Here is a 9417-nt window from a genome sequence, read left to right as displayed (position 1 = left end):
TTCAGCTCTAATCTATTTGTTCAGTTGTTGAACAGAACAAGTTTAATAAAAAAAAAAATAAAAGAATAAAAAAATTAATAAAAATAAAAACTAAAGGTGACAGTGCCTTTGCAGCAGTGGCTCCATCCCTCTGGAACTCCCTTCCTCTCAGCCTCAGATCTGCAGACTCTGTGTTTTCATGTAAAGTTCTCATTCTAATGTGGGTTCAATTGTTAGAAAATGTGAACATTTGATTAAACTGCACTGAGTTTGTCTCAATTCAGCAAAGGAAGAGCTTCATCTTCAGTGGGACATCCTTTTGACGCAGTGCCCATGGAAAATGATGGATTATTTACTGCAAATGTTGGAATCCCATAAAGACGGTCTGTGGCATTGATTAACCAGAACGATTTTTAGAGAACAGACACAAAGGCCCAGTCTAGAAAAACACCTGATATGTCTAAAAATGTAGAACATCTGGATTGTTTTTCCTACAAAAAAAGGTTCCTAATTGAAAAATGCAGATCAGTGTCCAGGATATTCTGACAACACAGCAAAATAAGAAACAAGGTTTTTTTTTTCTCCATTTTTATTTTACAAATTTGCCGTGGCTCCAGAGTTGACCTTAGATGTTCCTGTAAAACAAGACAAACATGAAGTTAACAGAAAATAGGCATAAACATCTACTAGAACGTGAACCTTCAGGCTTCTTACTTTGCAACAATGGTGTCATTCTTAGCCAGCCTCAGGATGGAGTCGTCAGACTCTCCCTGCAGGATCACAGCAGCAGCAGCAGGTTATCAAACCATCACGGCCAAAATGAGTTGCCTTTTTTTGCAATACATACTCGTTATTAAAAAGTATAAGATAGCACAAGGGTTAATTCTGGCTCCAACCAAATACAGTCAATTGAGTTGCCATTTTTTTTGCAATACAGCGTGAACTCATCAGTTTTCTGTGCAGTTTTTTTCTGATGCCATCAATCTGCCAGTTTCAAAATACTAAAACTGTGTGGTGTAAAAAGAAATTCAAAGGAAAGAAAAGTGAGAGTCAGAAAAATCAGACAGAGCTGTAACTGAGTAAACATGTTTATCTTGTCTGTGTTTTATAATCATGTTGACCTTCAGTAAGGGATTCCATGCAAAGCAGTAGTCTGTGGTCAAAGCAGAGCTGCAGTAAACAGGAGTCAGGGAACAGCAGGAATATGACGGAGTGGCTGCAGGGTTTCCCCTGTGTGGGCGTTACTGTGGGTTTCCCTCACCTGAGTTCAGAGGAATCTCTCTGTGATGGAAAACCAAATGAGACGAAACATTGATGATGCCTGTTTGAAACACTGCTATTCTGCTTCTTTCTCACCTGAAACTGAATCATTTGCATTTTTATAAACAAACATTTCATAGAAACTCAATCAACTGCAATTTGAAGAAATCTGTAATTAAAAATTTATTGTTTACATTCTTTCCTGAGATTTTTTGCTCTGTTCCAATATATTCAGTAGAATGAAATCAGTAACACTTTTTTACAGTTCAGTTCAATTATAGTCTATAAAGGTCTTTCTTGTGCAGTTTTAGATGTTGTGCAGGATTCTCCTCGGTGTTTATTTGATGTTTCTTTCCATTTTTAATGATAATAAGTGGAGAAAAGTGATGAGCAGAGAGTTCATCCTGTCAAAGCTGAAATGTGACACACATCACACATGCATCCTGTCAACAAAAATGCAGCCAAAAATGGGACAGAGTAACTGTTTAACATGCAAAGTAAGCTGAGTTGCAGTCAACAAATACCTGTTACGCCTCTACCACTTTCCAGCTATGCAAAATCTCCCAAATGATCCCAACTCTGCAGAGATAAAAGAGCACAGGTGAGTCTGGAGTCAGTCAGACAGGATCTGTGGCAAAGGACGGATTCACCAAAGATTACAGAGGAAACACTGCTCTACTCCAACCAGCTCTCAGGACATTTGTTGCTCCTCCAGAACCCAGCATGCACTGCACGGACCTATTGGTGAGTACACAGTGACTGCTATGGTTTAGGATCAATGTTAACACTCAACACATGACAGCGTAGCAGTTTTGAGGTTGGACTGCATGTCTCATGAAGGCAAACAAACATGGTTTTTTTTTGTTTCTTTCTTCTTTAGCTCTTCCTGGGACTGATGGGGGCTGCACACAGTTCCCCCATCCACCCCTGCCCTGATCATTGCACTCACACCCAAAAATGTCATTATATGCATTTTAAACCAGTGTCGGACCTGGGCAATACCTCTGTTGCACCATGGACTTTTGATAAAAGGTAAGAACAACAAGCAAATGTCAACGACTCCAGGAACTCAAAGCATTAGAGTCAAATCATGAATCTGGAAGAATGTTGTAGTAGAAATGTCTAAACTCATAAAAACATTTTCTAAATCCTCTTTTCTTTTTTCATTTCAGTGAAGCTGTGGACGACAGAAGACCAAGAGTTATCCCACAGGCTGTGTGTGGCAAATGCACCCTGGAGAACATGATCTCCAAGCCAATTTACATTCAGATTTCTGTCATTCAAAATTCAACTATAGGATGCTGCAGATGTGTCATGGATGTGGCTGTTGGCTGCACATGTGTGAGGCAGCAGCAGCAGCACTAACTTCACTTTGAGTGAAGGACTTTTTCTTTTACAGTAAATGTGCTGTAACCATTATTTACCATGTCAATGACATAAGTTAACTCTGTAACATGTTTTACATGACATTTCATTTCAACATTTGGAAAGTTGGGTTGAAGAAAATCCTGCACTGGAAGATGTTCAGACTGAGAACATCACACTTTTATTGACGTTACGTCTTTTCTCTAAGAATATTTCTGACAGAACTGTTTTCCTGCAGTTAAACTTATGACTGTCTTTGAAAGAGTTCATGACTAGAATTATTACTGCAGCTGGGTTTTTTATTCCAATAATGTTAAAAGTTTAATTCAATGCCGGCCATGGAGATTTGAATGTGAAGAATCTTTATTAACACAAATATAATCAACTACAGAGACACAGTTGTTGTAAAGTATGTTGTATTTGACTGAATTTAATGTCTAAATAAAAAGAAAAAAGTGACACATTTCTGTTCTGTCTGATGCAGAAAGACCTTTATAGACTATAATTGAACTGAACTGTAAAAAAGTGTTACTGATTTCATACTGAATATATTGGAACAGATCAAAAAATCTCAGGAAAGAATGTAAACAATAAATTTTTAATTACAGATTTCTTCAAATTGCAGTTGATTGAGTTTCTATGAAATGTTTGTTTATAAAAATGCAAATGATTCAGTTTCAGGTGAGAAAGAAGCAGAATAGCAGTGTTTCAAACAGGCATCATCAATGTTTCGTCTCATTTGGTTTTCCATCACAGAGAGATTCCTCTGAACTCAGGTGAGGGAAACCCACAGTAACGCCCACACAGAGGAAACCCTGCAGCCACTCCGTCATATTCCTGCTGTTCCCTGACTCCTGTTTACTGCAGCTCTGCTTTGACCACAGACTACTGCTTTGCATGGAATCCCTTACTGAAGGTCAACATGATTATAAAACACAGACAAGATAAACATGTTTACTCAGTTATAGCTCTGTCTGATTTTTCTGACTCTCACTTTTCTTTCCTTTGAATTTCTTTTTACACCACACAGTTTTAGTATTTTGAAACTGGCAGATTGATGGCATCAGAAAAAACTGCACAGAAAACTGATGAGTTCACGCTGTATTGCAAAAAAATGGCAACTCAATTGACTGTATTTGGTTGGAGCCAGAATTAACCCTTGTGCTATCTTATACTTTTTAATAACAAGTATTAAAAACATATTATAAAATCAGCTCCCGGTAACAATTCTGCCATTTATCCCTTGTGCTATCTTAGATGACCCCACCCTTACATTGACGTGTTCTCCCTACCATGACAAAGGTGGATAAAGGTGGAAAGATTTCATGTAATCCATGGAAACCAGTGAAGATCACAAATCATTGAAGAAAAAAGGTTCAGAGCACTGTCTAGTGCAGGGGTCGGCAACCCATGGCTCTGGAGCCACATGTGGCTCTTTCATCCTTCTGTTGTGGCTCCCTGTGACTCTGGGAAACAACCAGTATTTTAAAAAATTAAATTTTACTTTAGTTTGTTCATTTTTCATGGCATTTAAAAGGCTGCTGGCTCCGAACGAAGCGCATGCCACGTAAAAAACAGCTTCCTTAATGAGCTTGTATTTATTGGATGAGAACTGCAGAGCTGATAGCAGGGAGAGGCACGCGGGGCGGCTTCAATAAACACTCCGGTTGTCCGGAGTGATCTTCTGTCGGGAACTTGACGCGCCGCGGGGCAGAAAACAACTTTCTGATGACAGAGAGTTTGCGCTCAGTGAATTTAAACACGCATGTGCAGTGATGTATGTTTCAGAGGATATCCGATTGGCCAATCTACATGTCAATCAAGTCCCGTACTTCTCAGTGAGGATTTTGATTGGCTGGTGGATTTTTAAGAAGTAATTTTTCTTTTCTTTTCTGGACCGCGATCTACACTCATGTCCTTGAAGATCGACCGGTCGATCGCGATCGACGTAATGAGCACCCTTGATATAATATCTACATGCATAATAGATATAATGATGTCAAAACGGGTTGTGGCTCCGGGTGCTTTCTTTTTCATTAGGGGTGGTCCTAAATGGCTCTTTGAGTAAAAATGGTTGCCGATCCCTGGTTTAGTGGGTCTAGATGAGAGAAGTGCCTAGGATAGCACAAGGTGTTCTGACAATCATCGTCTGGTTCTAAAGCTCACCTAATACCAAAACCAGCAGCATGTTGTCTGATCTGAGACTATGGCAAGCAAAAAGGATCATAAATTGCCAATAAAAGTTGCATAAAGAAAACAGTTAACGCTTTTTATGTGCGTTTTTAAAGTAGCACGTAATTTATGCTGTCCTGTGTTGTCCCAAGACTGGCGTAAAAGGGGCGTGGTTGCAGTTTCTTTTTTTTAAAACATAGTAATGTATTTGAGATTTGAATCCAAGTGATTCCATGGAAAAATATTGCAAGCCCAGCATTATTCCACTGTACCACCAGTGAGTGATGGAAATCTTATTTTGTTTGTCTCCTAACAAGGACAACCTGCCACATGTGTACATCAGATTATCACAAAGGATTTGTTTATCCATGGATTTTTCCACTAAGCTCACCAAAGTCCAAGTCCAGCAGCATGTTTGTCTGATTTGAGACTATGGCAAGCAAAAAGGATCATAAATCACCAGGAAAAGCTGCATAAATAACAGTTTTAGCAGTCAAAACGCCTCTTTTTACATGTGTTTTAATAATACCACATAATTTATGCCATCAGGTGTGTGGCATCCAGGAAGTGTGTGCTGGGGTTGCTGGATGTAGTGGTTGGAACTCTGGAGTTGGTTACCGCTGGTGACCAGAGGGGAGACAGAGCTCTGACTTCTGACAATCTGTATGTTCACTTTGATTTTAATCTCTTAAGTGTGGGACTTTAAATCTCATAAATGCACGAGAAAGAAATAGTAAATGTACAACTTAAAATCTCCATTTATTAGTTTTTTAAGTGGCCCGAGTACTCTGTGGTACAGATCTTTTCCTCAGTTTCAACTTTTTTTTTCCTGTTTTAAATCAGAATCTTCATACATGGCTTATTGGCATAAGTACCAAGAGCATGTACCTTACTGTTAACATGTTTGAATGAAATTTAATGAAAATAACAATTAGTTGTTAGTAGGCTGCTTGAAGTTAATCATTGTAATTGTGGACTTGGATAAGCCCATTCTTCTCTAAGAGTTCTGGTACATCGCCTCTCCATCCTGGGAGTGAATCCCTACTTCATGTGGACATCTCTGTGGCTTCCTTCTTCTTTTTCCCCCCGGAGTTTTTCCTCTCCGAAAAGGAGGGTAAGCCAGGGGAGGGATGCCCCGTTTAATTTTTCTGTTTACTTATGATTTAGCAATCAACTATTGCATTTTATAACTGATTTAATGTTTTTTTTCCAATTAGTGAAGCCTGTTGAGACAATTGTGTTGTAATATAAATAAAATTGAACAGATTTTTTACTTTTGGTCCCTTTCTGGCGCATGGGGGTGGGGCTTGATAAAGGACCAATCAGAATGATGAGGTCGGGAGCTTCAGGCTTGGTGCATTCACTGACACTGGACATTTAGTATGGAAGCGATTGTGTAGCATAAATAAAAAGAAAAGTCAAAACCATAAATGGTTTTTCATTTTCAAAATGAAACTGCATTTTTTGACTCAAAATTAAAATGAAAAAGCAATCTACCAAAAACGTTTTTTCCTTTAATTAAAATGATAAAGAAAATGGTATTTGACATTTCATTTTCAAAAAGTTCTCTGGTAAATGTGTAGCATAATTCATTTAGAAATGTCTAATTTGACTATTAAAATGGATTAACGGAAATGCTTTTTCATTTTTAAAAGGTAACTGCATCAAATGACTCAAAATTAAAATGAAAAAGCAATATTTCAAAATGCTTTTTCATTTTATACTTAAAACCGCTCATTCTGTGTCATAATTAAAAGGAAAATGCAAAGAGGGGATTGCATTTGCATTTTCAAATCCACCCTGGGAAACTTGTAGCAATATTCATTTAGGAAAAGCATTAGCAGAGGGGAGTTGGGGCGATGACGTCACTGCTTTCTCCGTGTGTCCGGCCGCTGACAGACACACACAGACATCCAGGAGGAGACTGTGTTAGCGGCAGAGAAGACGGCTTTGAGTTGGTTGTGAACTTCTGATGAGTTTCCACAGCTTCTCAGGACTACATAACAGCATGTCCGCCTTCTGCGGTTCTCCTCCTGACGCACCGCGGACAAGCTTTTTTCTGCGGACCGCCAGCTGCCTTCGCACAGCGGAGCGCGAAGCTCCCGACGATCGCTGAAGGCGGAAATGCTGCTGCGATCTGAGAAACCATCATATGAATTTGTGTTTCCAGTGATGTCCAGAACAAAAATAAAGACTGATGTAATTCCCACATATTTACACATTTATTTGGAGCTTCGCGCTGAATTTGCTGTTTGATGACAGCTGGAGCCCCATCAACAGAGAGCAGATTTCTCCATGCTAAATGTTGCTGGTTGGACCAAAAACACTCACTCAGCGCGAAGCTGCAGGAGACTATCTTCATAATGTGCTTTCATTACAGTTATGATTATATTTAAAGGCCTGCTCTGCTCGATCATATGTTTTTAAATCCGTGCGGTTAGACGACGCTAAAGTTGGCTTACGATTCACAGCTTCTGATTCACGAGGGAGCTAAAGGAACATTCTGCTGCATTTTTCACATTAAGATTACGCAAAACCGGGTCCTGTTCAAAAACCGCTGGACCTGACTGCTCAACCCTGGATTCCTGGATCTTAATGAGAAAAATGCAGCAGAATGTTCCTTTAGTGCCCTCGTGAATCAGAAGCTGTGAATCGCAAGCCAACTTCAGCAGCCGGACACACGGAAAAAGCAGTGACGTCATCGCCCCGCCTCCTCGCTGAAAATGCTTTTTCTAAATGAATATTAAGACAAATCTCCCAGGGTGGGTGTGAAAACGCAAATGCAATCCCTTCTTTGCAATTTCGTTTTAATTATGACACAGAATAAGCGGTTTCCAGTATAAAATGAAAAAGCATTTTGAAATATTTCTTTTTCATTTTAATTTTGAGTCATTTGATGCAGCTACATTTTGAAAATTAAAAAGCATTTCTGTTAATCCATTTTAATTGTCAAATTAGACATTTCTAAATGAATTATGCAACACATTTAGCATAGAACATTCTTTAAATGAAATGTCAAATACCATTTTTATGATCATTTTGATTAAGTGACAGAAAAAGCTGTGTTGAGGAAGGAAATGAAAAAGCCTTGTGGTGGATTGATTTTTCATTTTAATTTTGAGTCAAAAAATGCAGCTTCATTTTGAAAATGAAAAATCATTTTCTGGTTTTGACTTTTGTTTTCATTTATGGTACACAATCGCTTCCATAATTTGGACAATTACTACCAGAATATTTAACCCTTGTGTTATCCTAGGTACTTTAACATTGGGAGTGGGGTCATCTATTTTACTCCATAGACTAGAGCAGGACATAGGGATCAGAGGATCTGCTCTCCAGTGGTTTAAATCCTATCTGTCCGATAGGTATCAGTTCGTTAATGTAAATGGCCATTCCTCTCAGTGCACTCGAGTCAACTATGGAGTCCCACAGGGCTCAGTCTTGGGACCGATCCTGTTTACGCTTTATATGTTACCCCTAGGAAACATAATCAGGAAACACAGCATTAATTTTCATTGTTATGCCGCCGATACGCAGTTGTATTTATCCATGAAGCCTGACCAGAATGACCAGATAGAGAAACTGAACGCCTGCATCAGTGACATGAAGACCTGGATGACAATTAATTAACTCCTCTTGAACCCAGAAAAAACTGAGGTCATTATACTTGGTCCTAAAAACCTCAGAGATACTCTGTCTGCTCAGATAGTCTCCCTGGATGGCATAAGTATAGCCCCTAATTCCACAGTTAGAAACCTTGGGGTTTTACTTGACCAGGATTTATCATTTAAGGCTCACATATCTCAGGCGTGTAGAACTGCATTTTTTCACCTGCGGAATATTGCTAAGATCAGAAATATACTTTCTAAGAGTGATGCTGAAAAACTCATCCATGCATTTGTTACGTCGAGGCTGGATTACTGTAACTCCTTGTTAGCAGCGTGTCCTAAGAGTTCCTTAAGAAGTCTCCAGCTTGTTCAGAACGCAGCAGCTAGATTGTTAGCTGGAACCAGCAGAAGAGATCACATCACTCCTGTGTTAGTTTCGCTCCATTGGCTCCCAGTTGATTCCAGAATCAAGTTCAAGATCCTCCTGTTAACCTATAAGGCCTTACATGGACTGGCCCCGTCCTATATTAAGGACCTCATAGTCCCTTACCATCCGATGAGAACACTTCGCTCGAAAAATGCAGGACTGCTTGTGGTTCCTAGAATTAGTAAAAGTACGGTTGGAGGTAGAGCGTTTAGCCACCAAGCCCCTGTCTTATGGAATAAACTCCCAGCTCATGTAAGAGAGGCCGACTCAGTTTCTACATTCAAAGCTAGACTGAAAACATTCCTCTTTGGACAGGCTTATTGTCAGACTAGTTAGTATTCAGAGATTATTTAACTTAATGTTAGTTTGTTTAAATTAAACTTAATAACTATTTCTTTTAAAAGGCTGCTAGAAGTTGAAGCTGGGGTAACTATGGTGCACTGGGGTTCTGTCCTCTTTCCTGTTTTTACTTCTACCCTTCCTCTCCTCTATTCTTGATCATAATTTATCATTTAGTTCTCCATGCCTCTGTTTGGTGCAGTGCGATTCATGTATTGTCCCTCTTTCCCTCTCCCCTCCTGGGGAGTGGGAGTGCTTCCAGACTCC

General features: G+C 39.3%; 1 long non-coding RNA gene across 1 annotated transcript; it reads right to left on the bottom strand.

Moving 5' to 3' along the window:
- Window positions 1-550: 550 nt before the first annotated feature.
- Window positions 551-786, bottom strand: LOC111947627. The gene is made up of 2 exons (XR_002873486.1): window positions 694-786; window positions 551-614 (listed from the first exon to the last, which is right to left on the bottom strand). It is a non-coding gene; the product is annotated as an uncharacterized LOC111947627 (long non-coding RNA).
- Window positions 787-9417: the final 8631 nt, after the last annotated feature.

Source organism: Oryzias latipes, chromosome 7 (genome assembly GCF_002234675.1).
Source record: "Oryzias latipes chromosome 7, ASM223467v1".
In the NCBI taxonomy this organism is placed as follows: Eukaryota; Metazoa; Chordata; class Actinopteri; order Beloniformes; family Adrianichthyidae; genus Oryzias; species Oryzias latipes.
The sequence above is the reverse complement of the archived record's forward strand: the minus strand, read 5'-3'. Positions and strand labels throughout refer to the sequence as shown.